Source organism: Pleurodeles waltl, chromosome 7 (assembly GCF_031143425.1).
Source record: "Pleurodeles waltl isolate 20211129_DDA chromosome 7, aPleWal1.hap1.20221129, whole genome shotgun sequence".
Taxonomy (NCBI): Eukaryota; Metazoa; Chordata; class Amphibia; order Caudata; family Salamandridae; genus Pleurodeles; species Pleurodeles waltl.
Genome location: NC_090446.1, coordinates 652,649,320 through 652,675,450, shown reverse-complemented (window position 1 = coordinate 652,675,450; position 26,131 = coordinate 652,649,320). Strand labels below are relative to the sequence as shown.

Sequence of the window (26,131 nt, the reverse complement as noted above, 5' to 3'; positions counted from 1 at the left end):
ATTTTCGTGTTATGTGAATGACAATTAAATAGGTTTTTAATAGCTGCTCCAAGTACATCTGGCTGCTAGGATGCATCTGTACTGTGGCAATAATTTATATATAATTGACATTTCTTTTTCATTTAAAATGTTTATTGAAAGCAGACATCGCCATGGTTAAATAGCAAAATGTTTTTTAATTCTTATAATTTTTCTAGCATAAGTTTGTCTGTTTATTCTTTGTTACTGTATACAGAAAATGGACAATGAGTTGGAATACTTTCTAACTCTCCTTGTTCAAAATGCAGTTGCTTGCTTTTATTTTTTTTGCATCATATATTATGCTACTTTCCTTTTCTTTCTGACAATATGTGCCAAAGCATCATTAACGTCTTTCACAAAAACTGTTGTTTGGTTTCCATGTTCTAAAACAGTGCTGGAATGCGTATGTTTAGGTTTTTTGGGTCTAAATCTAATCCTAACTCCTTTCCAAAACACACTATGTATTATTATTAGCCCCCCTCCCGTGTCATGATACTTTTTATACCTTTATATATTACTATTAGGGCTTCCACCTTTATGGCATTCATAAATAATTTTTCTGTCCATGTTATTTTTTTTCTGATTGCATTAGTGTTTGTAAATAATAATTTCGTGTCATGTGAAAAAATGTAGCCTCAACTAGTACATTTTCACATGTAATCAAAACAGAAATGGGCCCCACTCATACGAAAATATTTCCATTATAGTACAAACGTATGCATATCAGCAGGTATGGAAATCTTCATTAGGGAATATAAGCCTTTTTAAATATCCTTTAACTGCCCGAGTGTCTGCTTATTTTTCAGCCTGGCAATCATGGTCGACATCATTTAGAATTATTCAACATGCGTTTTCTTTTCAGTTTTTGTCCATATGTATAAATTGATATAAATAAATATAGTTTACTGCCAATATTTTCTGTAAAAATCAGTAACAATTGAAGGTTGGGATCATAAATTATGATCTTTTAGCTCCATCAGGGCTTATTTAAAATTATTTGGTCCTCTTATTTAATTCTAGTAGGTAATTTTCCAATGCACAAGCAAAGTAAGTACCACTGCATTTAAATACTCCTTTTGCACTCCTATCTTGGCAATAGAACAAAGGCAAAGGGTGGATACACACCAAGCTGGCAATGCAGGTGCAATATTGTACTGCTGTACTGGTCTTGGATTCCACTGATCTCACGTTAATCTATCCAATATTTGAGGAGGCTGTAGGATATTGAATTACTAATTGAGAGGGGGGTGAAACCCTACTCAAGGAGCAACAAGAGTTCTGTCAAGGTGAAGTCACAAAGAAACCCCAAATTAACCTGTTCTAAGTCAGGCTTTACGTAAAGGCTATGGGTAAAGTATTTCTGCAGCATCTCAAACAGTAAAAACAAAAATCCCACACCAATTTAGGGAAATAGAGTAACATTTAATACATTATTTGAAACCAAAATGACAAAAATCAAAACAGTAGAACCAGAGAAATGGAATTATAAAATGTAAGTGTAAATAGTGCCTAGAAGCACAAAGCGCCAAATGTGGTTATCTGGTAATTCCAGACCGGGACAAAGTCACAAGTTCTGGCCAACTGCGATGGAGCATGGGCCAGATACAGGGACCAAGTTAGGTCCGCTAAACAAAGTACCATAAATCATGGTTTGAAGAGCATTGCAAGATCCAACGTCGAGGATGCATTTCACAGCGCAGTTCAGAGGAGCTGCAGATCGGCAATGCAAAGTCTTTTGTTGTCAAAGACACCATTGATGAGAGGCTTGCGATAAAAATAGTTGAGTCAAAAATGTGTCGTACAGTGGCATTTCAGAGGAAGCTATGGGCTGTGATTCGAGGTCCTGTCCAGGGATGCAACAAACAGTTGTGGTTCCGAAGCGGAGCTGCGTGGAGATGCGTCACACTCCATCGGTTCTGCCCACAGGACCACAGCTGGAACAGTACAGCAGCACTTCCTAGGATCCAGGACTGGGGTGGCACCACTTGTTAGTAGGACTCACAGCAGACAGAGTGTAGGTGCTGCCTCCTTGTCTTGCCCCCAACTTGCCTGAGGACACAAAAGAATATGGTCACCCTTTGTCAGTGTGCTGGGCAGAGCCTTTGTGATGTGCAAGTGTGGTAGGTGACAGCTCCTCCTCCTCATCAGAGATGGTCCATACTACCAACACCTATTTCTCCTTTGTCTCCCTGTTTGGGAGTGATACACAAAGACCAACTGCATCTATATCTAGCCACGGGCCCCAGGATACGTTGCAGGCACCAAATTGTTGGGACAAGAAAATTCCAACTTTCTAAAAGTGTCATTTTCTGAATTGGGAATTAAAAATCTGACCTTATCGTTAAACAGGTTTTTAAATTATAATTCTTTAGACACCAAGCATGGCATTCTTACCTTCTCTAATTGGAAGCAATCACATATTAAATGTAATAAGTTAATCTAATGTTACCCTATGGGAGAGGCAAGCAGTGAAGTAGTGTACAATGAATTTAAGAGTTTTTCACTATCAGGACATGTAAAGGTTAACCAGTACATGCCCAACTGTTTTAATACACTGAAGCCTGCCCTATGGGCTGTATTGGGCCTATGCTAGGGTAGGAAGCTTTGGGCCTGGCAACATTTTTATTTTGCCAAGTCGAAATAGTATTTTAAATCTGCATACACAAGCTGCAATGCAGGCCTGAGATATGTTTAAAAGGGCTAATTGAGTGGGCAGGCCCACTAGTAGCATTCAGTTCTCAGGCGATGGGTACATGTAGTACTACTTTACTTGGGCTTACAAATAAATGAAATGTCCGAAATAGGGTTAAAACAATTTTATCATGTTTAAATGAGAGAGCACAAGCACTTTAGCACTGGTCAGCAGGGGTAGAGTTTGCAGACTCCTAAATATCAGCAAAATCGGTTCTGAAAACAGGAGGGTGAAAGCACAAAGGTTGGGTATGACCCTGCAGAAAGGGCCAAGTCCAATAGAAGCTATGATTTTCTTCATTTGTGCAATTGCATGTGACCCATTATTTTTTTTAAAAGTGCAATTTTTGAAGATTAAGGAAGCGATTTAGAGTTTGATGAACTGTGCCCTTTGACACACATGCGGTTGACACCTTCAGCTTTCTGTCTATGGGCTCTATTCATGGAAACGTTTCTCCAGTAGCCTGAACGAAGTAGGGGCTGTTGGAGGAAGGGCATAACCTCTTCAGTGTGGATGGTGTGAAGTTCTTTTTTAATATCCATCAGTGGCTGGTAAAATCTGAAGGTGAGTGACAGGAAAAAACAAATAATAACTCCAACCTGCAGGAAAAAAATCCCTGGGTATAAGGGTCATTAGCGTTTTTTTTTCTATAAAAACACAAACTTTGGGAGTTAATTACTGATAAAAAATGCTGGTAAAAATTTGGTGAATGGCCATCAACCCTGACGACTGCCGTCCGCAAAACGTTTGGCACCTTGACAGGAACAACCACTACAGTGGTTCCTGCAAAGGTACAGAAGTCACCACTGGTAGGGCATAATGCCCTCCACCACCCTAATGGATGGACTACCGTCTGCCAAACTCTAGAGCAGAAACTGATTGCGAAATTTGTTATGCTGATGTGCCAGTTGAAACTCTCTCACCACATTTGCCCTGAATTCCCATTCCCTACTAGTTATGAAAGAGCAAGCTACCTAGCTGGAAATCTGAAAGGGCAGGATCATGTCCAGTGGGATTCCTAGACATGATTTCTAGGGGGGGCACACAAGGGGCCACAGATAAAACTGGTGGGAACACCTTTAACTGGTGATCATCATGATTATGCACATTTATCACCACTAGCTACTTATAGTTAGGTCTGCTTTTTCATAAAAAGGTTGTTTGCTAATAACTTTGGCCCCGTTTGACGAACCCTCACAAAACTTTTTTTTAAAGTTGATTACCTCTGCACCTTTCTGGGAAGTTTTGGGCTGATCCATCAAGCGGGAGCTGAGAAAAAAGAGGAGTCCAAAACACAAAATCCCCATACAATTTCCCTATACTTCTTTAAGACAGGCTACAGCAAAAACTGCTGAGCAGAATTCACCAAATTCGGCAGGAAGCTAGATCTTGGTCCGCAGATTGTGATTTAGTGTAAAACTGTTCAGTAGTATTTTGAGAAATGTAGGGTACAAAATGTTATAGATATATGGACAGTTGGGCCTGCAGGAGTCTTGATCGACTCTCACAGGTGCCCCAATTTAAAAATTGACCATTCTGATTGGCCACGGAGCAATATTTCCCTTGGGCTGTCTTGCTCCCTGAAAGCAAGCACTAACAACATGCAAAAAATGTTGCTGACAGCCATTACAAAACTTGGGAAAAAAACAGTTTAGGGGGAAGGGTAGGGATACCGTGAACCTCTAGGCTCTACGGGGTGATTCATGGTGCCAAAAAATAAATTTAAAAAACTGCTAAAAAGGCTGCAATCTGATGAGACTCCAGCGGGATCCAAAAATAAAAGAATAGCAAACGGCCTGCATTTACTTACCTTATGCCCCGGGGAGCCCACCCCGGGCCAATATTACTTTTTAAGGGACGGGGAATGTGTGACTCCTTTCCTTCAAGAGGCCCTGGGGTGCCAACCCAAGGACCAAAATTTAAGAAAATGATGAGGGGGCATGCAGACCCTCTCCTCGAGCCTCAAAAAGCCCCTGGGAGCTCACCACCCACTGCAAGTTTACCTGAGTCATTAATGGCCCCAAGGTCCCCACCCCCTGGGTCTGCTAGCAAGGTATGTCCCGGGAAGGCCAACCCACGGGACACAGCAATTTCCCTGACTGCAGCGGTGCAGAATGTGTAACCTGTGTTTTCATTTGAGATGTCAGCAGTGATGTAATAAATTATGTCATAGATCATGCTATGAGTGATGTCATATGTGAGGTCGTAAGCAGTGCATGGTGGAGGCACAAGTCATAATTAGCACTGCTAACTATAACTGGTGAATGTCTGTGTTTTTTTTAGTTCAAAATGGTATCACTAACATTTGACCTAACTATAAAGTTACTTTAACCTTTGTTTTTTTCAGTACATTCCTAGAGTGTTTTAAAAAAACAAAAGATTTTTTTCACACCTAGCTATAAATTCACTTTAACTTTTGTTGTTTTTAATGAGGCCCAGTAGAAGATGTTGAGCCGAAATGTGTCGGCCGTTTACATTTTTATATTTTTATCCCACTTTACAGTACTAATAAATGCTATTGCCTTTTTGGATCTTTGCTGGTCTTGGATGACTTATTGTCTGTACCGCTGTGACACAAGTCTGGAAGGTAGATGTAGGAAGTTGGCTCTGTATGTGCTATTTCAAAGTAAGGAATAGCATGCACAGAGTCCAAGGGTTCCCCTTAGAGGTAAAATAGTGGTAAAAAGAGATAATACTAATGCTCTATTTTGTGGTAGTGTGGTCGAGCAGTAGGCTTATCCAAGGAGTAGTGTTAAGCATTTGTTGTACATACACATAGACAATAAATGAGGTACACACACTCAGAGACAAATCCAGCCAATAGGTTTTGTTATAGAAAAATATCTTTTCTTAGTTTATTTTAAGAACCACAGGTTCAAATTCTACATGTAATATCTCATTCGAAAGGTATTGCAGGTAAGTACTTTAGGAACTTTAAATCATAAAAATTGCATGTATACTTTACAAGTTATTGACAAATAGCTGTTTTAAAAGTGGACACAGTGCAATTTTCACAGTTCCTAGGGGAGGTAAGTTTTTGTTAGTTTTCCCAGGTAAGTAAGACACTTACAGGGTTCAGTTCTTGGTCCAAGGTAGCCCACCGTTGGGGGTTCAGCGCAACCCCAAAGTTACCACACCAGCAGCTCAGGGCCGGTCAGGTGCAGAGTTCAAAGTGGTGCCCAAAACACATAGGCTAGAATGGAGAGAAGGGGGTGCCCCGGTTCCGGTCTGCTTGCAGGTAAGTACCCGCGTCTTCGGAGGGCAGACCAAGGGGGTTTTGTAGGGCACCGGGGGGGACACAAGCCCACACAGAAATTTCACCCTCAGCGGCGCGGGGGCGGCCGGGTGCAGTGTAGAAACAGGCGTCGGGTTCGCAATGTTAGTCTATGAGAGATCTCGGGATCTCTTCAGCGCTGCAGGCAGGCAAGGGGGGGGTTCCTCGGAGAAACCTCCACTTGGGCAAGGGAGAGGGACTCCTGGGGGTCACTTGTCCAGTGAAAGTCCGGTCCTTCAGGTCCTGGGGGCTGCGGGTGCAGGGTCTCTCCCAGGCGTCGGGACTTTGGATTCAAAGAGTCGCGGTCAGGGGAAGCCTCGGGATTCCCTCTGCAGGCGGCGCTGTGGGGGCTCAGGGGGGACAGGTTTTGGTACTCACAGTATCAGAGTAGTCCTGGGGTCCCTCCTGAGGTGTTGGATCTCCACCAGCCGAGTCGGGGTCGCCGGGTGCAGTGTTGCAAGTCTCGCGCTTCTTGCGGGGAGCTTGCAGGGTTCTTTCAAGGCTGCTGGAAACAAAGTTGCAGCCTTTCTTGGAGCAGGTCCGCTGTCCTCGGGAGTTTCTTGTCTTTTCGAAGCAGGGGCAGTCCTCAGAGGATGTCGAGGTCGCTGGTCCCTTTGGAAGGCGTCGCTGGAGCAGGATGTTTGGAAGGCAGGAGACAGGCCGGTGAGTTTCTGGAGCCAAGGCAGTAGTCGTCTTCTGGTCTTCCTCTGCAGGGGTTTTCAGCTAGGCAGTCCTTCTTCTTGTAGTTGCAGGAATCTAATTTTCTAGGGTTCAGGGTAGCCCTTAAATACTAAATTTAAGGGCGTGTTTAGGTCTGGGGGGTTAGTAGCCAATGGCTACTAGCCCTGAGGGTGGGTACACCCTCTTTGTGCCTCCTCCCAAGGGGAGGGGGTCACAATCCTAACCCTATTGGGGGAATCCTCCATCTGCAAGATGGAGGATTTCTAAAAGTCAGAGTCACCTCAGCTCAGGACACCTTAGGGGCTGTCCTGACTGGCCAGTGACTCCTCCTTGTTGCTTTCTTTGTTCCCTCCAGCCTTGCCGCCAAAAGTGGGGGCCGTGGCCGGAGGGGGCGGGCAACTCCACTAAGCTGGAGTGCCCTGCTGGGCTGTGACAAAGGGGTGAGCCTTTGAGGCTCACCGCCAGGTGTCACAGCTCCTGCCTGGGGGAGGTGTTAGCATCTCCACCCAGTGCAGGCTTTGTTACTGGCCTCAGAGTGACAAAGGCACTCTCCCCATGGGGCCAGCAACATGTCTCTGGTGTGGCAGGCTGCTGGAACTAGTCAGCCTACACAGACAGTCGGTTAAGTTTCAGGGGGCACCTCTAAGGTGCCCTCTGTGGTGTATTTTACAATAAAATGTACACTGGCATCAGTGTGCATTTATTGTGCTGAGAAGTTTGATACCAAACTTCCCAGTTTTCAGTGTAGCCATTATGGTGCTGTGGAGTTCGTGTTTGACAGACTCCCAGACCATATACTCTTATGGCTACCCTGCACTTACAATGTCTAAGGTTTTGTTTAGACACTGTAGGGGTACCATGCTCATGCACTGGTACCCTCACCTATGGTATAGTGCACCCTGCCTTAGGGCTGTAAGGCCTGCTAGAGGGGTGTCTTACCTATACTGCATAGGCAGTGAGAGGCTGGCATGGCACCCTGAGGGGAGTGCCATGTCGACTTACTCGTTTTGTCCTCACTAGCACACACAAGCTGGCAAGCAGTGTGTCTGTGCTGAGTGAGAGGTCTCCAGGGTGGCATAAGACATGCTGCAGCCCTTAGAGACCTTCCTTGGCATCAGGGCCCTTGGTACTAGAAGTACCAGTTACAAGGGACTTATCTGGATGCCAGGGTCTGCCAATTGTGGATACAAAAGTACAGGTTAGGGAAAGAACACTGGTGCTGGGGCCTGGTTAGCAGGCCTCAGCACACTTTCAATTGTAAACATAGCATCAGCAAAGGCAAAAAGTCAGGGGGCAACCATGCCAAGGAGGCATTTCCTTACACAACCCCCCCCCAAACGAAAGAGGATGAGACTAACCTTTCCCAAGAGAGTCTTCATTTTCTAAGTGGAAGAACCTGGAAAGGCCATCTGCATTGGCATGGGCAGTCCCAGGTCTGTGTTCCACTATAAAGTCCATTCCCTGTAGGGAGATGGACCACCTCAACAGTTTAGGATTTTCACCTTTCATTTGCATCAGCCATTTGAGAGGTCTGTGGTCAGTTTGAACTAGGAAGTGAGTCCCAAAGAGGTATGGTCTCAGCTTCTTCAGGGACCAAACCACAGCAAAGGCCTCCCTCTCAATGGCACTCCAACGCTGCTCCCTGGGGAGTAACCTCCTGCTAATGAAAGCAACAGGCTGGTCAAGGCCATCATCATTTGTTTGGGACAAAACTGCCCCTATCCCATGTTCAGAGGCATCAGTCTGCACAATGAACTGCTTAGAATAATCTGGAGCTTTTAGAACTGGTGCTGAGCACATTGCCTGTTTCAGGGTGTCAAAGGCCTGTTGGCATTCCACAGTCCAGTTCACTTTCTTGGGCATTTTCTTGGAGGTGAGTTCAGTGAGGGCTGTCACAATGGATCCATATCCCTTCACAAACCTCCTGTAATACCCAGTCAAGCCAAGGAATGCCCTGACTTGAGTCTGGGTTTTTGGAGCTACCCAGTCCAGAATAGTCTGGATCTTGGGTTGGAGTGGCTGAACTTGGCCTCCACCTACAAGGTGTCCCAAGTAAACCACAGTTCCCTGCCCTATCTGGCATTTGGATGCCTTGATAGAGAGGCCTGCAGATTGCAGAGCCTTCAAAACCTTCTTCAGGTGGACCAGGTGATCCTGCCAGGTGGAGCTAAAGACAGCAATATCATCAAGATAAGCTGTGCTAAAGGACTCCAAGCCAGCAAGGACTTGATTCACCAACCTTTGGAAGGTGGCAGGGGCATTCTTTAAACCAAAGGGCATAACAGTAAACTGATAATGCCCATCAGGTGTGGAGAATGCTGTTTTCTCTTTTGCTCCAGGTGCCATTTTTATTTGCCAGTACCCTGCTGTCAAGTCAAAGGTACTTAAGAATTTGGCAGCACCTAATTTATCTATGAGCTCATCAGCTCTTGGAATTGGATGAGCATCTGTCTTGGTGACAGAATTGAGCCCTCTGTAGTCCACACAAAACCTCATCTCTTTCTTTCCATCTTTGGTGTGAGGTTTGGGGACTAAGACCACTGGGCTAGCCCAGGGGCTGTCAGAGCGCTCAATTACTCCCAATTCTAGCATCTTGTGGACTTCCACCTTGATGCTTTCCTTAACATGGTCAGATTGTCTAAAGATTTTGTTCTTGACAGGCATGCTGTCTCCTGTGTCCACATCATGGGTACACAGGTGTGTCTGACCAGGGGTTAAGGAGAAGAGTTCAGGAAACTGTTGTAGGACTCTCCTACAATCAGCTTGCTGTTGGCCAGAGAGGGTGTCTGAGTAGATCACTCCATCTACTGAGCCATCTTTTGGGTCTGATGACAGAAGATCAGGGAGAGGTTCACTCTCTGCCTCCTGATCCTCATCTGTTACCATCAACAGATTTACATCAGCCCTGTCATGGAAGAGCTTAAGGCGGTTCACATGGATCACCCTCTTGGGGCTCCTGCTTGTGCCCAGGTCCACCAGGTAGGTGACCTGACTCTTCCTTTCTAGCACTGGGTAAGGGCCACTCCATTTGTCCTGGAGTGCCCTGGGAGCCACAGGCTCCAGAACCCAGACTTTCTGCCCTGGTTGGAACTCAACCAGTGCAGCCTTTTGGTCATACCAAAACTTCTGGAGTTGTTGGCTGGCCTCAAGGTTTTTGGTTGCCTTTTCCATGTACTCTGCCATTCTAGAGCGAAGGCCAAGTACATAGTCCACTATGTCTTGTTTAGGCTCATGAAGAGGTCTCTCCCAGCCTTCTTTAACAAGAGCAAGTGGTCCCCTTACAGGATGACCAAACAGAAGTTCAAAGGGTGAGAATCCTACTCCCTTCTGTGGCACCTCTCTGTAAGCGAAAAGCAGACATGGCAAGAGGACATCCCATCTCCTTTTGAGCTTTTCTGGGAGCCCCATGATCATGCCCTTTAATGTCTTGTTGAATCTCTCAACTAAGCCATTAGTTTGTGGATGGTAAGGTGTAGTGAATTTATAAGTCACTCCACACTCATTCCACATATGTTTCAGGTATGCTGACATGAAGTTGGTACCTCTGTCAGACACCACCTCCTTAGGGAAACCCACTCTGGTAAAGATACCAATGAGGGCCTTGGCTACTGCAGGGGCAGTAGTCGACCTAAGGGGAATAGCTTCAGGATACCTGGTAGCATGATCCACTACTACCAGGATATACATATTTCCTGAGGCTGTGGGAGGTTCTAGTGGACCAACTATGTCCACACCCACTCTTTCAAAGGGGACCCCCACCACTGGAAGTAGAATGAGGGGGGCCTTTGGGTGCCCACCTGTCTTACCACTGGCTTGACAGGTGGGGCAGGAGAGGCAAAACTCGTTAACCATGTTGGACATATTGGGCCAGTAGAAGTGGTTGACTAACCTCTCCCACGTCTTGGTTTGTCCCAAAAGTCCAGCAAGGGGAATGTCATGGGCCAATGTTAGGATGAACTCTCTGAACAGCTGAGGCACTACCACTCTCCTAGTGGCACCAGGTTTGGGGTCTCTGGCCTCAGTGTACAGGAGTCCATCTTCCCAATAGACCCTATGTGTTCCATTTTTCTTGCCTTTGGACTCTTCAGCAGCTTGCTGCCTAAGGCCTTCAAGAGAGGGACAGGTTTCTTGTCCCTTACACAGCTCCTCCCTTGAGGGTCCCCCTGGGCCTAAGAGCTCAACCTGATAAGGTTCAAGCCCCAAAGGCTCAGTTCCCTCAGAGGGCAGAACTTCTTCCTGAGAAGAGAGGTTCCCTTTCTTTTGCTGTGTTGCAGTTGGTTTCCCAACTGACTTTCCTGTTCTCTTGGTAGGCTGGGCCATTATTCCAGACTCCAGCTCTACTTGTTCACCCTGTGCCTTGCATTGTGCTCTTGTTTTCACACACACCAGTTCAGGGATACCCAGCATTGCTGCATGGGTTTTTAGTTCTACCTCAGCCCATGCTGAGGACTCCAGGTCATTTCCAAGCAGACAGTCCACTGGGATATTTGAGGAGACCACCACCTGTTTCAGGCCATTGACCCCTCCCCATTCTAAAGTAACCATTGCCATGGGATGTACTTTTCTCTGATTGTCAGCGTTGGTGACTGTGTAAGTTTTTCCAGTCAGGTATTGGCCAGGGGAAACCAGTTTCTCTGTCACCATGGTGACACTGGCACCTGTATCCCTCAGGCCCTCTATTCTAGTCCCATTAATTAAGAGTTGCTGTCTGTATTTTTGCATGTTAGGCGGCCAGACAGCTAGTGTGGCTAAATCCACCCCACCCTCAGAAACTAGAGTAGCTTCAGTGTGGACCCTGATTTGCTCTGGGCACACTGTTGATCCCACTTGGAGACTAGCCATACCAGTGTTACCTGGATGGGAGTTTGGAGTGGAACCTTTCTTGGGACAGGCCTTGTCTCCAGTTTGGTGTCCATGCTGTTTACAGCTATGACACCAGGCCTTTTTGGGATCAAAGTTTTTACCCTTGTACCCATTGTTTTGTGAAGAGGCTCTGGGCCCACCCTCCTGTGCAGGTTTTTGGGGGCCTGTAGAAGACTCTTTACTATTTTTAGTTTTGGTTGTCTCATCACCCTTCCCCTGGGGAGTCTTTGTGACCCCTTTCTTTTGGTCACCCCCTGTTGAAGTCTTGGACACCCTTGTCTTGACCCAATGGTCCGCCTTCTTTCCCAATTCTTGGGGAGAAATTGGTCCTAGGTCTACCAGATACTGATGCAGTTTATCATTGAAACAATTACTTAATAGGTGTTCTTTCACAAATAAATTGTACAGCCCATCATAATTACTTACACCACTGCCTTGAATCCAACCATCTAGTGTTTTCACTGAGTAGTCTACAAAGTCAACCCAGGTCTGGCTCGAGGATTTTTGAGCCCCCCTGAATCTAATCCTATACTCCTCAGTGGAGAATCCAAAGCCCTCAATCAGGGTACCCTTCATGAGGTCATAAGATTCTGCATCTTGTCCAGAGAGTGTGAGGAGTCTATCCCTACACTTTCCTGTGAACATTTCCCAAAGGAGAGCACCCCAGTGAGATCTGTTCACTTTTCTGGTTACACAAGCCCTCTCAAAAGCTGTGAACCATTTGGTGATGTCATCACCATCTTCATATTTAGTTACAATCCCTTTAGGGATTTTCAACATGTCAGGAGAATCTCTGACCCTATTTATGTTGCTGCCACCATTGATGGGTCCTAGGCCCATCTCTTGTCTTTCCCTCTCTATGGCTAGGATCTGTCTTTCCAAAGCCAATCTTTTGGCCATCCTGGCTAACTGGATGTCCTCTTCACTGGGGTTATCCTCAGTGATTTCAGAGGTGTTGGTCTCTCCTGTGAGGGAACCAGCATCTCTGACTATTATTTTTGGAGTCAGGGTTTGAGGGACCCTGTTCTCCCTAGATAGGACTGGTAGGGGGGAATTTTCCTCCAAGTCACTATCCTCTTCCTCTGAGTTGCCACCCTCAGAGGGGTTGGCCTTTTCAAACTCTGCCAAAAGCTCCTGGAGCTGTATTTTGGTAGGTTTGGGGCCCATTGTTATTTTCTTTATTTTACAGAGTGACCTTAGCTCCCTCATCTTAAGATGGAGGTAAGGTGTGGTGTCGAGTTCCACCACAGTCACATCTGTGCTAGACATTTTGCTTCTAAAAGTTGGAATACTTTTTAAGAATCTACAACTGGTTCTAGAATCTAATTCAAACTTTTACAAACTTTTAAACTCTAAAAGAAATGCTAAACAGGATCTAACACAAGGCCCTAGCAGGTCTTTTAAGAATTTAGAAAACTTTTCAAATTGCAAAAATCAATTTCTAATGACAATTTTGGAATTTGTCGTGTGATCAGGTATTGGCTGAGTAGTCCAGCAAATGCAAAGTCTTGTACCCCACCGCTGATCCACCAATGTAGGAAGTTGGCTCTGTATGTGCTATTTCAAAGTAAGGAATAGCATGCACAGAGTCCAAGGGTTCCCCTTAGAGGTAAAATAGTGGTAAAAAGAGATAATACTAATGCTCTATTTTGTGGTAGTGTGGTCGAGCAGTAGGCTTATCGAAGGAGTAGTGTTAAGCATTTGTTGTACATACACATAGACAATAAATGAGGTACACACACTCAGAGACAAATCCAGCCAATAGGTTTTGTTATAGAAAAATATCTTTTCTTAGTTTATTTTAAGAACCACAGGTTCAAATTCTACATGTAATATCTCATTCGAAAGGTATTGCAGGTAAGTACTTTAGGAACTTTAAATCATAAAAATTGCATGTATACTTTACAAGTTATTGACAAATAGCTGTTTTAAAAGTGGACACAGTGCAATTTTCACAGTTCCTAGGGGAGGTAAGTTTTTGTTAGTTTTCCCAGGTAAGTAAGACACTTACAGGGTTCAGTTCTTGGTCCAAGGTAGCCCACCGTTGGGGGTTCAGCGCAACCCCAAAGTTACCACACCAGCAGCTCAGGGCCGGTCAGGTGCAGAGTTCAAAGTGGTGCCCAAAACACATAGGCTAGAATGGAGAGAAGGGGGTGCCCCGGTTCCGGTCTGCTTGCAGGTAAGTACCCGCGTCTTCGGAGGGCAGACCAAGGGGGTTTTGTAGGGCACCGGGGGGGACACAAGCCCACACAGAAATTTCACCCTCAGCAGCGCGGGGGCGGCCGGGTGCAGTGTAGAAACAGGCGTCGGGTTCGCAATGTTAGTCTATGAGAGATCTCGGGATCTCTTCAGCGCTGCAGGCAGGCAAGGGGGGGGTTCCTCGGAGAAACCTCCACTTGGGCAAGGGAGAGGGACTCCTGGGGGTCACTTGTCCAGTGAAAGTCCGGTCCTTCAGGTCCTGGGGGCTGCGGGTGCAGGGTCTCTCCCAGGCGTCGGGACTTTGGATTCAAAGAGTCGCGGTCAGGGGAAGCCTCGGGATTCCCTCTGCAGGCGGCGCTGTGGGGGCTCAGGGGGGACAGGTTTTGGTACTCACAGTATCAGAGTAGTCCTGGGGTCCCTCCTGAGGTGTTGGATCTCCACCAGCCGAGTCGGGGTCGCCGGGTGCAGTGTTGCAAGTCTCACGCTTCTTGCGGGGAGCTTGCAGGGTTCTTTCAAGGCTGCTGGAAACAAAGTTGCAGCCTTTCTTGGAGCAGGTCCGCTGTCCTCGGGAGTTTCTTGTCTTTTCGAAGCAGGGGCAGTCCTCAGAGGATGTCGAGGTCGCTGGTCCCTTTGGAAGGCGTCGCTGGAGCAGGATCTTTGGAAGGCAGGAGACAGGCCGGTGAGTTTCTGGAGCCAAGGCAGTAGTCGTCTTCTGGTCTTCCTCTGCAGGGGTTTTCAGCTAGGCAGTCCTTCTTCTTGTAGTTGCAGGAATCTAATTTTCTAGGGTTCAGGGTAGCCCTTAAATACTAAATTTAAGGGCGTGTTTAGGTCTGGGGGGTTAGTAGCCAATGGCTACTAGCCCTGAGGGTGGGTACACCCTCTTTGTGCCTCCTCCCAAGGGGAGGGGGTCACAATCCTAACCCTATTGGGGGAATCCTCCATCTGCAAGATGGAGGATTTCTAAAAGTCAGAGTCACCTCAGCTCAGGACACCTTAGGGGCTGTCCTGACTGGCCAGTGACTCCTCCTTGTTGCTTTCTTTGTTCCCTCCAGCCTTGCCGCCAAAAGTGGGGGCCGTGGCCGGAGGGGGCGGGCAACTCCACTAAGCTGGAGTGCCCTGCTGGGCTGTGACAAAGGGGTGAGCCTTTGAGGCTCACCGCCAGGTGTCACAGCTCCTGCCTGGGGGAGGTGTTAGCATCTCCACCCAGTGCAGGCTTTGTTACTGGCCTCAGAGTGACAAAGGCACTCTCCCCATGGGGCCAGCAACATGTCTCTGGTGTGGCAGGCTGCTGGAACTAGTCAGCCTACACAGACAGTCGGTTAAGTTTCAGGGGGCACCTCTAAGGTGCCCTCTGTGGTGTATTTTACAATAAAATGTACACTGGCATCAGTGTGCATTTATTGTGCTGAGAAGTTTGATACCAAACTTCCCAGTTTTCAGTGTAGCCATTATGGTGCTGTGGAGTTCGTGTTTGACAGACTCCCAGACCATATACTCTTATGGCTACCCTGCACTTACAATGTCTAAGGTTTTGTTTAGACACTGTAGGGGTACCATGCTCATGCACTGGTACCCTCACCTATGGTATAGTGCACCCTGCCTTAGGGCTGTAAGGCCTGCTAGAGGGGTGTCTTACCTATACTGCATAGGCAGTGAGAGGCTGGCATGGCACCCTGAGGGGAGTGCCATGTCGACTTACTCGTTTTGTCCTCACTAGCACACACAAGCTGGCAAGCAGTGTGTCTGTGCTGAGTGAGAGGTCTCCAGGGTGGCATAAGACATGCTGCAGCCCTTAGAGACCTTCCTTGGCATCAGGGCCCTTGGTACTAGAAGTACCAGTTACAAGGGACTTATCTGGATGCCAGGGTCTGCCAATTGTGGATACAAAAGTACAGGTTAGGGAAAGAACACTGGTGCTGGGGCCTGGTTAGCAGGCCTCAGCCCACTTTCAATTGTAAACATAGCATCAGCAAAGGCAAAAAGTCAGGGGGCAACCATGCCAAGGAGGCATTTCCTTACAGTAGATATACATATATCTGAGATATATATCTATCTATATATATATATATATATATATATATATATATATATATATATATATCTCAGATGATATAATTGATGGCATCATTGATCTTATCACTGATGACATCATCAATGCTACTGTTCCGTAAATAGAAACAGTGTAGTACTGAAGACAGGTCTCATTCAGATTGGGAAAAGTTATATTGTGCATACTTTAGATTCAAGTGAAATTTTAAGTGCAAGCAGTAGCTCATTAGAGCAAGGTAAAGAATGAGCACACCAAGTGTGAGTTGCAGTCATACATTTCAGATAGGTTGGGTCTTAATTCAAAGGCCTGTTATGAAAAATATGTGAGAAAAACTAAAGCTTCTTCTTACAATTCATTATTCTCCTGTTGATGTCTGTGTATATGCACATGTTAAAACGTTGTTATCTCGTGCTACAGGCAAAAACTGGGGGTTTCTAGAGGGCAGGTATTTATTTCCAAAGGTTTTGTGAAATTTCAGAAACATACATTGTTGTAGAATCTAAAATTTATGGCTGACTCACATACGATTCGAATGACTTGTATGATTGTAACATTTGTTAAAAAGGTTAACACTGTTCTACTCAGTTCAGAAACATGTGTAAAATATTTTTACATACTATTGAGGACTGTCCATGGGGCTTGGTAGTGCATGCCTTATACCTGGCTAATGTAAAAAAGTGAAGTTGTTGATGTAAAATTCTTTGGCAGACAAGATATTTAACAAACATGTCTCATTTGAGTAAATAATGACAAAACCCAGTTTTTTTTTTAGTATTTAAGGTTTAATACATTGCTAATATCTTTAATGTGTACAGATGCATTACATCTCTTGCACACTTCAATACCAGTAAAAGAAGCGCATAATACCTGCTTAAAGTGATGTCACAGCTATGCTGCATGTTTTGTTTGTTCTACTTGTTGCGAAAGGATAGGCCCATTAGTACTACATGCGTAATCTAATAATGGTGCAGGTATACCTTGCTGTATACCTTTCAAAATAAAAGTATATCGCAAACTGTCATATCAGTTGGATGAAGTCATGAGTTGTGTGATCAGTAATGTCATCAATGATGTCATTTGAGATGTCATAAGTGATGCCATCAATTAGGTCATTGAACATGTCATGAGTGGTGAAATAGTGTGGTCATAGGCAGTCTGTGTTAAAGGAAAATTTAGTTTTTAAACATTAGCTTTATATTATTATAAGGCCTAATTATAACATCAATTCACCCTTTATTTTTTTAGAAACTTTCAAGGGTTTTGTTTAAACTGAAAGGAAAATCTTATTACCTTACCTAACTATAACTTCACTTTAACCTTTGTTTTTAAGCAAATTACTGAGGTTTGATTAAGGTGAAGTAAAATCTTTTTACCATACCTATCTATAAAGTCACTTTAACCTTTGGTTTTTTCTCAGTGAGTTTCAGTGTAAAAAATTTTTTTTCACATAACTACCTCAATGAGTCTAACTTTGGACCATACTCCTCATGGGGTTGGCCTGGGCCCAGCTCTGCACTTAACCTCCGCCACCCATGGCCTTTGACTGTGAATGGCGTGGTGAATGGCTGAAGGGCCTGCAGCCATGCCCTCTGCCCAACCCCCCATGGGGAGCCCACCCATGGGCAGCCAGTCCCCCTTGGGAGGCCAATCACTAACAGACCCCACCCACATTTTTCTTGGTTTTAATTGTTTTTCCTGTGGTACCACAGTACTTTACAGTACCCCACCTGAAGCTTCACCTGTGTTACAGTAAGACTGGTCAAGCTTCACTTGTTGACTCTTGCATGATCTTGCGGTACCACAGGTCCCCCAGGACCACAAGGGGTGTTGTGCAGGTCTTGCAGGAGTACAGCAGAATATGCAGCAAAATGAGTCCCCAAATCCTGAAACGATGGCTGCAACAGTTCTGTTCATGCTGCGGCCAGCCAATCAGATTGCTCAGTCCATATCCAGCGGGACCTCATGGACTGTAGGAAAAAAATAAAATGTTTTATTTTTTTAATCTTTGATACCACATGAGTGCTGCAGAAGTTGCAGAAGTTCTGCGGTACTCCACAGGGACCCATCATCGAGACATCACTATATTTTGTATTTTAATTTTTCAAAAATAATTGAAATGATATAAATATTCACAAAGACAGGTTTCCTGCCCAAACATTTAAACAGTTAGCTTTCTGCCAAATTTGGTGTAGTTCTCTTCAGCCTTTTTTTCTGTATGTTTGCATGCAGCCACTCCCCGGGCCTTGTTATGACCTGGGGACCCTCATCCCCCAGGGCAACTCATTTCAATAGATTTCATGAGAGCCTGACACCTGCTGGAGTAGGAATGCTCTATTTTAAAAATGGCGCTCCAACAAGAGTCTCTAAAAAAAATCTTTCTAGCCCAACCTCAGAGATAAAAAAATTACATTTGAACATTAATTTCTCTAAAACTACAGAATGGATCTACATCAAATCACAAAAAACACAACCTGTGGACCATAGACCATGTGTCCTGTGGAAGATCTAGCTTCGTGCCAAACTTGGTGTAAATCCGTGCAGCAGTTTTTGCTGTAGCCCATCTCAAAGATGTCTGGGGATTTTGTGTTTTGGACCTACCCCACTTTCTCTCAGTCCCCACTTGACGGATCACCCTGAAACTCACCATACACAAACTAATCAAAAGGTAGCACCTTTTTCAAACTTTTTGTGGCGATTCGTCAAACGGGCTCAAAATTATTAGCAACACAAAAATGCTTTTCCTGCATATGTACATACTCACTTAAAAAACGGAAGGTTACAGGGTTGTTATAGCTACGCTCTGAATTTACTCGCGTAAAACCAGAGAAATTCAGCAGCTGTAGTTAGAGTTATTTCAAGTACCTATACCTCGCCGCTTCAGGTAGCTATAATTCACGTCCCCACCATGCACAGTTTTTTCTTCAATAATTTGACTGCTGATGTTCCATTGCTATTTTTACTATTAAAAACGTTGTCATGAGTGCTGTAATATCTGGGATAATTAGCAGTGCCTGGCGAGGGCACAAGTTAGAGTTACCTTAATCTGAGAGTTATAGTTACATGAAATAACTGTAGCTATGACTGCTGAATTACTTTGGTTTGGTGTGAGTAAATTCAGAACCTAACTATAACATCCCTGTAACCTTTATTTTTTTTCAATGAATTTCTATTGTTTGTTCTAAGTGAAGTTATTTTCATTTAAAAGTAAAATTACGGCCAGTCCCTACAGTCAACCCTGTGCTCCGCACGGCAGGAGTTGTCCGCAGGGTCTGTCTTTCTGGGTATGAAAACAAGTGTGAGATGGTGTCTGTGGCTGTGAGAGTGGGTGTGAGAGTGTCTGTCTGGGTGTGAGAGTGGGTGCAAGAGAGTATCTCTAGGTGTGGCAGTGGGTCTGAGAGTGTCTCTGTCAGTGGATGTGTGAGTGTCTGTGTGGGGCTATGAGTATGTGTGTGTGAGAGAGTCTGAGTGGGTCTGTCAGTGGGTGTGTGAATGTCTGATTGGGTCTGTGAGTGGGTGCATGAGTGTCTAAGTGGGTCTGTGAGTAAGTGCGGGAGTCTCTGAGTGGGTATGTGAGTGGGTGTGTGAGTATCTAAGTGGGTCTTTGAGTGGGTGCGTGAGTCTCTGAGCAGGTCTGTGAGTGGGTGCGTGCGTCTTTGAGTGGGTCTGTGAGTGGGTGTGCGAGTCTTTGAGTGGGTCTGTGAGTGACTGCGTTAGTGTTCAAATGGGTCTGTGAGTGGTTGCATGTGTGTCTGAGGGGGTCTGTGAGTGAGTACTTGAGTCTCTGAGTGGGTCTGTGCATGGGTGCATGAGAGTCTCAGTGAGTGTCTGAGTGCATCTGTGAGTGGGTGTGTGATTATCTGTGTGGGTGTGTCAGTAGCTGTGTGAGTGACTCGGCCACAAAGGAACCTCGCCTGCCCTTTTATCCAAAAAGATTCCACAGGTTTGCACACAATATCTACCCAAGTGGAGTTTTTTCTGCCACCTTGCGTAACTGTCCAGTATGTATTCTACACTACAGTTGTATAATGGAGCACAAGGAAATGTCACCAGTGACCTTCTGTGCGCTTTGGCAACATGATTGTTCCTGGTCCATCTTTCTCTAGAATTCTCTACCAAACCACGGTCCTTCCTATTATCTATATAAATTAAGTGCTTCTTTGTTTTGTGGAGATGTCCTCAAATTCCTCGGCATTAACAACACACCATCATAATTAAAGGGAAATGCACTGAGGGGCCCTTTGAGAAGCTGTACATCACCCTGGCAAAAGAGGGAACTCCTTTGCATACTACTAAGGTGGACAGTGTGGGGCCAAGTGGGTGCTGCTTCCACATGATTAGCACATTTGCATACTTATTGCAATTTAAAGGGAGAACTATGTGCTCTAGGGGGGGGGGCTGCGTGGTCCCCTCCCTGGGCTGATTTCGGCCCCTGAGACCCCTTCCCTGGGGCTTACCACTATTCAGTGGGGGAGGGGGGCCACACAGTATCCCCCTACCCCCTACCCCTGGCCATGTCTTCTGGGTGCACTGGGCCCAGAAGAGATGGGGGACTTTAGGGGGACCTTGAGGCCCCCGTGGTCCCTGCTGGCTTCCCCCCTCTTGCGAGAGCTGGCACTGCTCTTGCATACAGGGAGTTGCTAAACATGCAGCTCCCTGTGTGCAAGAGCAGTTGTTTCATCCCTTTCCTTGCTTGCATCTCTGCGAGCAGGGAAAGAGATGAAACCTCTGCTTCCAGCGGGTGGAAGCACTTGGGCCGCTCCCACCCCTTGGAAGCAGAGTGTTTGCTCTGACTTGGCTGGAGCTGTCAAAGCTCCACCAAGTCAGAGCAAACAGCTATGTCCCGGGGGTGGGTACCTCGGACATAGCAGAAGCTGGCCCTAGGAGTACCCTACGACCAAGGCTGGTGGTTAGGGTATTGGGACCCTGCCACCTTTTAATTTTGTTTGACATTTGTTTGGGGGACTTCGTTGAAGCGGAGTCCCAAAATGGCTGCCAACACTTCCTTGTTGAAGTGTTGGCAGGCAATCAGATCTCAGCATAATAGCTCCCAGATCTGTGGAGCCTCTGCATCACTAGATGTCTATATTTTTTAACCTTTAACATCCTTAAACGTCTGAACAGATTTCCACCAAATCACAAAAAGCACAAGCTACACACCAAGATCTAGTTTCCTGTCGAATTTTGTGTCATTCTGTTCAGCGGTTTGGGCTGTAGGTTTGACTAAAGACCCTATGGGAAAGTGAATGGGGAAAACTCATTTTGAGACCCCTCCTTTTGCTCAACCCCTCTAGACAGATCACCCTGAAACGTTCAAGATGGCAGCTGAATCAACAGTTGTATTTGTTTTGAAAGTTTGATGAAGATTTGTCAAACGGCACCAAAAAAGACATGCAAAGTAATTTCAAATCTTTTAGCAGACTCTGAATTAAAGATTACTATGGTATATAGCAGGGGCACGGCCATCGGATTGTTTTAATCACCCTTGCTTGCCTCTTCACACCACTCTTATCTGCATTCTCTTTGATTGACGTTTACAATCTTTCTCTCATATTTTTCTGGAACACTCAAACTGCATATCCCACCCTTATCTCTTTCCTCTTCACCATTCTTTTTCCCATTCTCTTGAACATATTTCCTTGCATTGTCTTAATTTCATCAATCACCCCCACACTCCCAACTCACCTGCATGCACTGCATGTTCTTTATCTTTCACCATGTCAGTATTTTGGCAGCTGTTTATCTCCTTCACACACATTTGTATACTATCACAATTACAGTTGGCACACTTAATCATTGCTCTGTGTGATTTGCAGAGAGGCAAAGGATTGGATAAGGAAGTATTCCAAGCTCTCATTATGACCCACTTGAGAAATTTGCATTCTGTTTGGCCTGAACTCCACAACATTCTTCTGTGGCCTACCCACAACCAGAACTTACACAGCTTGGAATGAGCAACACTATGCACTATAAATAAGTAATATGTTGCATGAAAAACTACAAAAGCATACCATCCTGAAAAAAGCAAATAGTCTTAAGGAATGCAAGAGTTAGTAAAACTCAAAATGCAAACAGGAACAAAATCGCTCTTCCCAGGCTGAGGGGCAATGTCTGTGTCTATAAGGTGTGTCTTTCACTGGCCGTGGGAGAGAAGTGGGAGCCAGGACATTTGTAGGTGGGCCAGTGGTCCCAGCAAAACCTCCACTCCCCCACCTCACCTGCAACGCCACTTGGCCTCCTAGAGTAAAACCAGAAAGAGCAGGCACCTCTGGAATGTAAGACAAGCATTTGCAATGCAACGGTTCTCGCATTTCTCCGAGTTAGAGCTATTAGCAGTTGTAAACTCCCAACCGGTCTTTTCTTGCCACATTAAATGGAAAAAAGAGCACGATTGTGCTGCTACAGTTCACTCGTAGTGAAACCTATCGGCAAAAGTGCAATTATCTACGTAACCGGCAAAGGTGCAATTAACTATGTAACAGGATCGATGTCATGGAAAGCGCCCGACTTCTGACAAGCGAGATCGTGCTGTGAAAAAAGATAAAAAGTAGTCCACAAACCGGACGGAAAACAGTGAGCCTCGCATGTTTACAGTATTTGGTCGCTGCGCTCGAGGAGGGCTAACCACCGGAAAAGGCATGACGTATGCATGTCTTCCACTAATGAAAGCAAGCAGATTTTAACATGCAAGCCCACGAGCCAATGAAAGACACTGAAGTGACATGGACGGGGCTCCGAGCCCTTTTCTAACTACTAAAGCATCTCGCAAGCGAAAAGCATGCACAAGCGCATGCGACGCAGGCTCGACCATAAAAAAGGGCTTACATGGAGGGATGAAGCCAGAAGGGTAAGCCTGGTCAGCCAAAATGTACTTGTGCTTTTGATTCAGAAAACTTCTCAGAGCTTTGTCTCAACTTTGCATGTGAATGGTGTGTATTGATTAGGGGTCTGAACGCTGACTTGTCTAGGACTTGCCCAAGTTTTACTTGTCCACCTTTGTGAGCCTAAGAGGTTGTGTGGAACAAACCCCTGCTCAATATTTTGGCCTCTTTCGTCCTACCGTAAGTATCTGGATTTTGGGACCTTAAAAGAGTGTGTACTTTGCCAATCCTATTCCTCTTCCACTTCTTTCCTTATTCATGAGCTGTATTTAAACAGCAATAGACAGTATCGCCGCATTTGAAAAAGGTGCATGGCTCCTGCCTATGTCACCAATTCCCATTCTTGCCAAGGTGTCAGAATTGTACTCATTTGATGGCATCTTGTCTTGAACATGTTTTTTCTTGGCCTTCTCTGATTACCGCTCCCTGTTTTTTTACGGAGGTTGTACACTCACACAGCACACTGCAACCCCTCAGTCTAGGCTGGCCCTGAGTGACTGGTTGTTGGTTTTAGGCCTAACTATAATTATATTAATGTATGTGCCTTTCTCTATCATATTGCTAGGTACGACGCCCCACAACAACTTACGAATACCTTTATTCACTCACAAACGACACCAAATCACTTCACACATAGTGTCAACCACGCACCCCCTCACTGTGTAGCACATTACCTGTTGTTCAGCTCCCCAAATATGGATGGAAGGCACTGTGTAAGTGACGCAATACAATATGCCTGATGGGTAAAATAGCAGGTCTTTCCACCAGAAGGATGTCCACAGGGCACCTAAAGAAGAATTTAAAGCAGATTAACTGTTCTTTATTTTCAATAGCAAATACAACTCCTCCAGCGCCTCGAGTTGGTTGAGTCATCAGAATACGCTATGACAGCATCAACAAATGCACATGCCATTTTGACGCTGGGGTTTCTTCCTTGGCTGTTATTTATTATGTCTCCCAGTCTGTTTCCTCTCTAGCTACACACTGAAGCTGCCCCCGGCAAATGGAACTCGTGATCACGGCCAGGGTTTTGCTACTCTTGTTGCCAGGAACAGCCAAAAACACACAGGAAAACACAAAAGAAGAGAACAGTACCATCATCGACGCCGCTGGGAAAAACACAGTAAGTTCCCAGACACATTTCATGTGCTCAAGAGTCTCTGAAACAGTGGGTCCTTGTTTGCAGACCCTTGCGCGCATGTGATCTGTGACTGCATCTGAAGTGCTTCCCATTAACCTGTAACTTGCTTTCAGTCTGCGGCCTGCTTAAGTATTACTGTAGAGCCTCTGGTTGTGCCGGCAGACAGCCACTGGCTCCAGCCCCGGTGGTCCTTCGAGACAGGCAGAGCCCCCCCAGCCTTTCAAAACAAACCTTCGCCAATCGACCAAGACGACACGTGGGAACAGAGTAATTTATTCAGAAGGCCATTTCTTTTAAGCATCCTCTTGGTTAATTGTTCATCCAATTTGTCTTGTTAAAACGATTTCATAGTAGAACCTCTTGCATATCTATTTTTCTTCCTGCTGTTCGGACTCAAGCGCGAGCTAGGGTAAAGTGGGCAGTGATGTGGAGCTGCAGTTTCAGAGAAATTACAGGCTTGATTGACATCAGGGCTGGTGCTAGGCATGGTCAGTGGGGGCAGCTGCCAGTGCCCCGCACTCAGCTCACCATCATGGGACCTGCATCTGTGTGACACAGCCAGGCCACGGCACATCGAGAGAGAGGTGTCTTGTTGCAATTTGTCCATGGGAGTCAGGGGCGCAACTAGAGCCGAACTTCGGTGGCGTGGGGGGTTGGGAGGGCGTGGGGGGCGCGGGATGGTTAGTACTAAATGTTGGTGGGGCTACCATTTTGCACATCGCGGCCCGAGACAGTATTAGAATACACATTTGGAAGGCCAGTAGGTCCAGACTTAGGGACATATTTAAGAGCTGCTAGCGCCACCTTAGCGCCACCATAGTGTCAATTTTTTAAAGCTAAGGCGGCACTAAAGTGGCTTTTCTGCCGTGCCAGATTTACAGATTTACTCTTTGTAACCCTTGTGCCACATTATGCCTGCACCAGGCAAAATGTATGCAAGGGGGCGTTCTGGCGCTAGGAGGCCTGCAAAAATTTAACAGATTTCACTGCACCATTTTTGGTGCTCTCAGCAGGCGTTAAAATGACACACCCATTGAAACCTATGAGCCTCCTTGCACTTTGCTACACTAGTGTCAAAATTTTCGACACTAGTGTAGCAAAGCACCACAATACAAAAATGTTGACGCTATTGTGCTAACGACCGCCGTGGTGCACTGTATTATAAATACGGCGCAATCATGGTGTCATTAGGTGCCGGTAGAGTGGGCGTAGAAAGAGTGGCGCATCATAGCTGATGCGACACCTTTTCCTAAATATAGGCCTTAATGTGCTAATGCATGGAAAAGGCGTATGTCCATGCCTGTTCTTTCCTTCAGTAGCACACTAAAGCCAGATCTTTTGTGCTTGCCAATGCATTCCCCTGAAACACCGAGCACTGCTGGAGCTCAGAGTGTCCACCAGACCTGCGCGCATCGAATATCTGCAAGACGTTTGGTACTAAGGAAGTCCTGTTAATGTCAAGTGAAAGCACTGAAGGCTTACTGGAAAAGTTTATTTTCTGATTAAGAGTAACATGAACTGTATAAAGATAACATGCTTCCAGGGAACAAGATGATGTGTGTGGGGCAATCTCCTAATGTGCCCAATAAAGTACTCTTACAGGCGTTGAGAAGTAGACTTGTGGTGTGGTGAATAAACCAGGATAAAGACAATCATGGGAGGTTCTGTCTGTCACAAAATGAGGTGGGCTCACCAACAGCTCAAAAGGAAGGGGTAGCCACAGAATAATAAGTCAGATACATGTTCACAATGTAGAAGCATGCACGTGTTGGTATTTCCATAGCATGGACCTTGCTCGAGACCAACAGGGCTGCCCATTATGAGAGGTGATGGAAAATTATGCAAGAGTCTAGTTATTGAGTGGTGGTTTATATCTTTTGTTACACATATTTACGCTAGTATCTCACACATTTACATTTTAGGCACATTGTGATCAATTGATTTCCAAGAACTGCTCTCTTTTCAGTCAGGGTCTAGCTGGATTCAAATCAAGGTCCTCAGATTGCTAGCTTAGCCACTTCATCACATCTCTTTCCTTAGTTGATGTACTAGAACTTTAAAAAAGCTTCAAACATTCAATTTCACCACTAATTGTAAACACTCATGTTCTGTTGATGTTTCAACATAGCCATTAGGCCACATTCCTCATGCTGTCTAGTGAGTGGACCAAATGCAAATTATTTTGGTATTTATGTTCTGTTTATGGGTAGCACCTGAAAGAATTGTCTCTTGTTGAGGTTTACCTATTTAGATATACACAAGGGTTTAAAGTTAAGTAAATACACCACATGTATAATGGGTAACGGTGTAATCTGGTCCAATATTAACGTTG

At 45.5% G+C, this 26,131-nt stretch overlaps 1 long non-coding RNA gene across 2 annotated transcripts in view; it reads right to left on the bottom strand.

The window, feature by feature from the left end:
- Positions 1-1,255: 1,255 nt before the first annotated feature.
- Positions 1,256-26,131, bottom strand: part of LOC138304522 (uncharacterized) — a 108,069-nt gene continuing 83,193 nt past the window's right edge. The window contains exons 4-5 of one of the 2 annotated variants that reach the window (XR_011205585.1): positions 23,333-23,445; positions 1,256-2,070 (exon numbers count right to left, since the gene is read on the bottom strand). This is a non-coding gene — a long non-coding RNA (uncharacterized lncRNA). The remainder of the gene's footprint in view (positions 2,071-23,332; positions 23,446-26,131) is intronic. The other variant, XR_011205584.1, reaches the window with a different exon arrangement.